This window comes from Rhineura floridana, chromosome 9 (assembly GCF_030035675.1).
Source record: "Rhineura floridana isolate rRhiFlo1 chromosome 9, rRhiFlo1.hap2, whole genome shotgun sequence".
In the NCBI taxonomy this organism is placed as follows: Eukaryota; Metazoa; Chordata; class Lepidosauria; order Squamata; family Rhineuridae; genus Rhineura; species Rhineura floridana.
In genome coordinates, this window is record NC_084488.1 from 103,573,718 (window position 1) to 103,580,155 (window position 6,438).

General features: G+C 45.2%; 1 pseudogene; it reads right to left on the minus strand.

Annotated features, from left to right (window-relative positions):
- Positions 1–3,832: 3,832 nt before the first annotated feature.
- On the minus strand, positions 3,833–3,951 carry LOC133364733 (5S ribosomal RNA; annotated as a pseudogene).
- Positions 3,952–6,438: the final 2,487 nt, after the last annotated feature.

Below are 6,438 nucleotides of genomic sequence, written 5' to 3' on the forward strand. Positions count from 1 at the left end.
TAGGTCATTCTATTGCATTATTCTTTCCCAAACCATCAGTGACTGTGTTTGCAGACCTTTTCATATCTAGTAGAACCACCAATTCCTCCTGTTTCCCCTCCCCAATGCAATTTAACAGAAATATCCTCTTCGTTCATGCAACAAAATCAGAATGAATTCATCTGTGCATTGTCTCTTCCAAATGAGGGGGCGGTGTGCTGCAAGACTCTTTTTAAAAAAATGTAGTCACAATTCATCATAAGTCAATGCAAGTAGCATCACTTAGGAAATAAACTGTTTTCTGCTCTGATTTACAAAATCCAGCTCAGATTCTGTTCTCTCATAGTGATGAATGATATAGTGGCATCTGCTTTGGGGAGACACACATCTGCTTTTGACCTATAAAGCCTTACACGGCGTGGGACCGCAATATCTTGTGGAACGCCTCTCCCACTATGAACCTACCCGGTCACTTCGCTCAGCAGCTAAGGCCCTCCTCCGGGTACCAACACATCAGGAAGCCCGGAGGACAGTTATTTGATCTAGGGCCTTTTCTGTAGTGGCCCCCGAATTGTGGAATAGCCTCCCTGTAGAAATACGCCTGGCGCCTACACTTCTATCTTTTCGGCGCCAGGTTAAGACCTGGCTATGCTCCCAGGCATTTTAATGTGTTTAATTTTTATATTTCTGTTGTTACTTGTTGTGTTTATTATTGTTTGGTTGATTTTTTCATGATATTTTGTATTTTAATCTTTTTGTACACCGCCCAGAGAGCTATTTGCTATGGGCGGTTTAAAAATGAAACAAACAAATAAATAAATAAATAAAGGAGAGCAAGGTCTCCTGCTCTCCTTTAAACACTCTCTGATATACTCTACAGGTCATGCTGTGTTGTACCATGTCAGATTCTCCATGCAAGAGATAAAACAAGGTGATGACCTTTCTTTTACATACTCCCTCTCTCATATAATGGGCAATCCTTTCATGGAATGAAGTGACAAAAAAACCCCTGCAATTAAAAGGATGAAAAAGTTATTGCCCAACAAATCCACATTCTCTGACTATCAAAATGAGCCAGATACTCATAATACCAAAAATAAATATCACCAAAGACATAAAAGATGCTGTGATAGCAAAGCAGTCTGCAACATGCAATGTATGTGAGGTCTGTCAGCTGTATACAGGGAATCTGTCCCACTATCCCTTGTAATGCCCCTCAGTGACAAGAGATGGCAACCTTGATGGCAGGGAGTTCCATAGAATGCACTGTGGGAGAGTCAGGGCTCTAGGCTGGATTTAAATTGATCAACCAGCCAGCAGACAGTCAAGCAAGCATTCCTGGAATGGAAGGTCCAAGAGCTCAGGGTGTGCCTGAGTGACAAATTGATCAGTCATAAGAACAGTCTTGATGGATCAGATCAAAGGCCTATCTAGTCCTGCATCCTGTTCTCACAGTAGACAACCAAATGCCTATGGAAAGCCCACAAGCAGGACATGAGTTCAAGCCAGGGGATGATCAGCACCTTCATGGGCCAAGGTGAAGCCTGATGGTCCCATCTTGTGCCGTCTCACCCTTGATGAGCTGGCAGCTGCAAAATCATCCTCTGGTGGCCAAGAGTGGTCATCTTGAAGTGCAGCAGATGACAGGCCAGTAGTTCTCTCCCCCAGGAAGCTATCACAGTGGTAACAAAAGTAAGGTGCAGTGCTGAATTCAAAGTGTGTGTGTGTGTTTGAGAGAGAGAGAGAGAGAGAGAGAGAGATTATCAGTCCTCCCCCATTGCTGCTCATTTGCTTGTCTTCTCCCTCTGGGTCCAATGTGCACACCAGGGCTGGCTCCAAAGAGTGGTCGGGTGGGGCCCTGTTCAAGGGCCCCTGGGGCTACAGGGGCCCTGAGGAGCCCCTCTGCTCCCCTTCCACAATTTGCAGCAGGATCACTGCCGCCGATTGCATGGCAAGAGCTCTGGAGCCCTCGTCATTCCCTTGCTCAACCTACATTTCTCAGCTGTTGTGCGGTTGCGTGTGCATCTCTGCCATGAGCCAAGATGGTGGCAGAGGCTTCAGCCCCTTAGGGAAACCTCAGTCACAATCTTGGTTAAGGGCAGTGCTGCACGCACAACTGCACAACAACCAAGAAAGTGTCCTGCCCAGAGCCCGAGACATGAGATGGAGGCAAGGCTTGGTTCAATTCACATTTTATTAGGGTGATGGTTACATCCAAAGCAGTGGGCTTCATAAACCTGTCTACTCTAGCCCACTACTTTCCCTAGCTAAGCTACCTAAACAGTCTCTGCAGCTTATGGGGAGAGATGAATCAGCACTGGAGCCTGGGCAGGCACCAGCTTAAGTAGGGAAGGTCTTTGCCTGTAAAGAATGGCTCCTCCAAAGTTCCACCTTCTCAAGGTCCCTTTTCTCATGCCGTCTCATGCAGGGTGAGGGAGGGCGAGCCTGCGATGGCCCATCTGACAGCAGGGCTTTGCTAGATGATGGCTTGACTTCAGGGAGTGGGAAGCTGGTTGGCGGGAAAGTGTTTGAAGTGCCCGGCAGGGATTCCTGTGGGGGCATGGTTGGCGCACGTGAGGGGCCACTTCCCAACGGCTCAGGCAGGGGGCTCGCAGGCAGAGCGGGAACTGCCTCAATGGGGGGGCTGGCCGATGGAGTCTGCGGACTGACTGTGCTCCCCCTTCCTTCAATGCTCCCAGGGACCTCGTCCTCATCTGACTCCTCTCCCTAAGCTAACTCTTCTTGTGTCTGGGGTGCAACAGAAAGGTAGGCTGAGGAATGGTGGGGGCTCCAAAGCTTTTGCCATGTGATCCGCAGCAGCAATCTTGCTGCAAATTGCGGAAGGGGAGTGCTGGGGGCCGGGGCAGGCTTGTGCCCAAGGGTCCCAGCATGTCTGGGGCCGGCCCTGGTGCACACCCACCCAGAGGAAGAGCAGAAGGGAGATGGAGGATAAGGCTATCAATGGCTACTAGCTATGATACTTATGCTCTGCCTCCACAGTCAGAGGCAACATCTTTCTAAATGCCAGTTAGTGGAAACTGCAGGAGGGAAGAGTGCTCTTCTGTTTGAGAGAGAGAGAGAGGCATTTGGTTAGCCACTGTGAGAACAGGATGCTGGATAGGGATGGGCAAGAAATTCCATTCAGTCCTCATTTCAAGCTGAATCTATCAAATTTGCACTTTCAGAAACAATATGAAAACTGAAACACAGCCCTCCTTTGAGATTTGCATTTATTGGAATTTTGCAATGCAGCTTGCCAATCCACCAATCTTTATAAAAATGCATATTTTAGGGGAACGCGTGCATAAAAATGAATATATAAGTGAAGATAACATACAAAATGCATTATATGATAAGAAATGGCTTGCAATAATGTGAACGTTCGTCGAAACTGTCTACAAAAATGTGTTTTATTAGGAGAAATTTGAACTAAAATGCTGAAGAATTTCCATGAGGATTTAAAAAAAAATTATTGCAAATTGCTGCAGAACTGTGGACAAATGAATTTAAGACTGGAAAAATGAGAAACCAAGAGAACCGAAATTGACAGAACTTTCCATCCCTAATGCTGGACTAGATAGGCCTTTGGCCTGATCTAGCAGGGCTCATTTTATGTTCTTATGATGATGATGCTCCTTCTTCTCACTCTTGCCACGGCTTGCACACTTAGAGAACTGACAGGAGTAGCAAAGAGGAGCCTGGAAGGTCTTGGAATGTGCACAACCATTTGTTGTTGTTATATGCCTTCAAGTCGATTACAACTTATGGCGACCCTATGAATCCTTTTTGGATATATTCATAGGGTTTTCATGGTAAGAGGTATTCAGAGGTGGTTTACCATTGCCTTCCTCCAAGCCTACAGCACACGGTATTCCCAGGAGGTCTCCCATCCAAGTATTAACCAGGCCTGACCCTGCTTAGTTTCCGAGATCAGACGAGATCGGGCCTGTTAAGGGTGGTATGGCCATAGGCGTGCACAACCATGCCAGCTTCTAAAGTTGCATTGTCTGGGTTCCACTGCTACACCCTCTGGATTGACCACCCAGTCACAACACCAAGGCTATCATAATACTGTCACCATACTCCTTGAAATGAAAGCATGGAAGGTCTCATGGAAAGGACTGTGAGACTGATCAGCATAAGTAAGTGATGCATGAAATGTATAAGGGTCTGTAGTGGTCAGTGGAGAGTCATCCATTCACAAGCTATGCAATGGAGGGCGGAGTTCAAGGGGGTGAATCCTACTGCCAGAGGTCTCCCAGGTGGTTGCCACCTGCCATTTTTTCCCAGAAGCCCCAACCACAGAGGCATCACAAGGGCTTTGCATATAAAAAGAAAATGGAAGCTGCCAACTGCCAGTAGCCAGGAAAGGAATTTCCGTGGAGCTGCAAGCCTGTGAATTTCTTACACATTCATAGACACTAGAATTTATCAGCAACCGAAATTCATGTTCTCAGCTAAGAACTTTTGGTGCAGTGCTGTGTGAGACACACAGTCAGGGAGGATCCTATCAGCTATTTCTCAAGTTGTTGTATTGCAAAGAACTTTAATAACTTTACATACCGTCATCCCAATGAGAGGAACATTTTCATTCTTAAGCTAACACACCAGGAATTTGTGATGTGGGGAAAAAACTATGTTGCCCGTCTGATACAGATTTGTTTGCTTGGTGCTTGGATTAATATTTTATGGTTTAATTCTCTCACTTTTCCAGTGGGGACCAACGCCGGGAAACCTGCCGTACAGGCTGCAATGCGAGTAACACAAACACTCCAGAGAGCCAACAAATGTAGAGACAAACTCACCACACACTGGAGATGCTGTCAGGAAGAGTAAAGGAGGGGGAAAGGCTCACTGTGTCTTTGCAAAGCAGCTTACAAGAAGCTAGGGGACAAGCACTACCTTCAGAGATTTCAGCAAGAGAGAGAATCTTACACCACAGTTGAATGTGCACATATTTTGTTTACATGTCTTGCACAACGTTTGCCCCTCCCAAGGTTAGTCAGTATTGTGCCTTTCAAGTATTCCTTTCACTGAGCACTTCAGGCTTGAAGGAGTTAACCATTTTATTGATTTTTTTTCCAGCCTGCTTAAAAGAAAATAAAGCCATGAATGAGACAAAGGGTTAGGGATGCGCAAAACCCTTTTGAGAAACTTCTCTAGACATATCTAAACTCTTTCGGATTCCCTAGATGTTTGTTCTTAGAGGTTTCACCTGAGGAGGAGAAGGGAGAACTACATATATTGCTCTGAGCTTGGGATGGATGAGAATGTTTATTCAGTAAGATTGTCAAGCAAAGTTATCAAATTCACACTTTCCAAAACATTATGAGAACCAAAACACAGGAGGCATTCAAGAGGCAGCTGGACAGCCATCTGTCGGGAATGCTTTGGATTCCTGCATTGAGCAGGGGGTTGGACTTGATGGCCTTATAGGCCCCTTCCAACTCTACCATTCTATGATTCTATGACAGCTATCCTTTGAAATTCACACTTACTTGCATTTTGCAATGCAGTTCTCCAACCAAACAATGTTTACAAACATGCACATATTAGGGGAAAGTGTGCATAGAAATGAACATATGAGTGAAAATAACATGCAAAATGCATTATATGATGAGAAATGACTTGCAGAAAGGTGTACATTAGTCAAAACAGTCTACGAAAATGTGTTTATTAAGAGAAATTTGCATGAAAATGCTGGAGAATTTTCATGAGGATTTAAAAGAAATCTCCAAATTGCTGCAGAAATATGGAGAACTGAATTTAAGATTGGAAAAATGAGCAACTGAGAGAACCAAAATTGACAGATCTTTCCAGCCCTACTCTGAGAAACCTGAAGAAAAGGTAAGAGAGAAATAAAAATAGCAACAACTTTATCAGGTGTAGCTGGTTTCCAGGAAGGAAGCCTATCGATTTGGAGGCTGATGTTGATAGTGGGTCACTGCCAGTAGGCCAGCCCCAGAGGAACAGCCCTGAAGGGGGAGACATAAAAGGGAAGTCACCCCTTTTGATCACTCCTTTGGGGTTTGGCAAGGGCAAAGGCACTCCCACTGGACAATTGTTTATGGGTGGGCTTGCTCTTAGGTGAGAGATTGGAGCAGACCGTAGGTGGGTGGGGGAAGACAGGTGGAATGCTGGGAAGCAGTGTCTGTGGTGAGAGCATTAATGCTGCTCATGAATGCATATCCAGTGTGATTGATAGGTATATGATCTTGCTATTTTATATTATTTTGATAGTTTTATTATACCTTTCTTTTCTATTAACATGTTGTTCACATCGGGGTTCCAGATTCCTGTGTGCATTCAAGTTCCCCCCTCCTTTTAGAAATTTGCATTCTAAACACCAACTCTAAGGGGTGGGACTACTTGGCACAGACACGCTTCCTGCTTGCATGTTGGTATTATTCATGCCCAAATACAGCTTATGCTACTTTGGAAAGTAACCACATTGTGGTT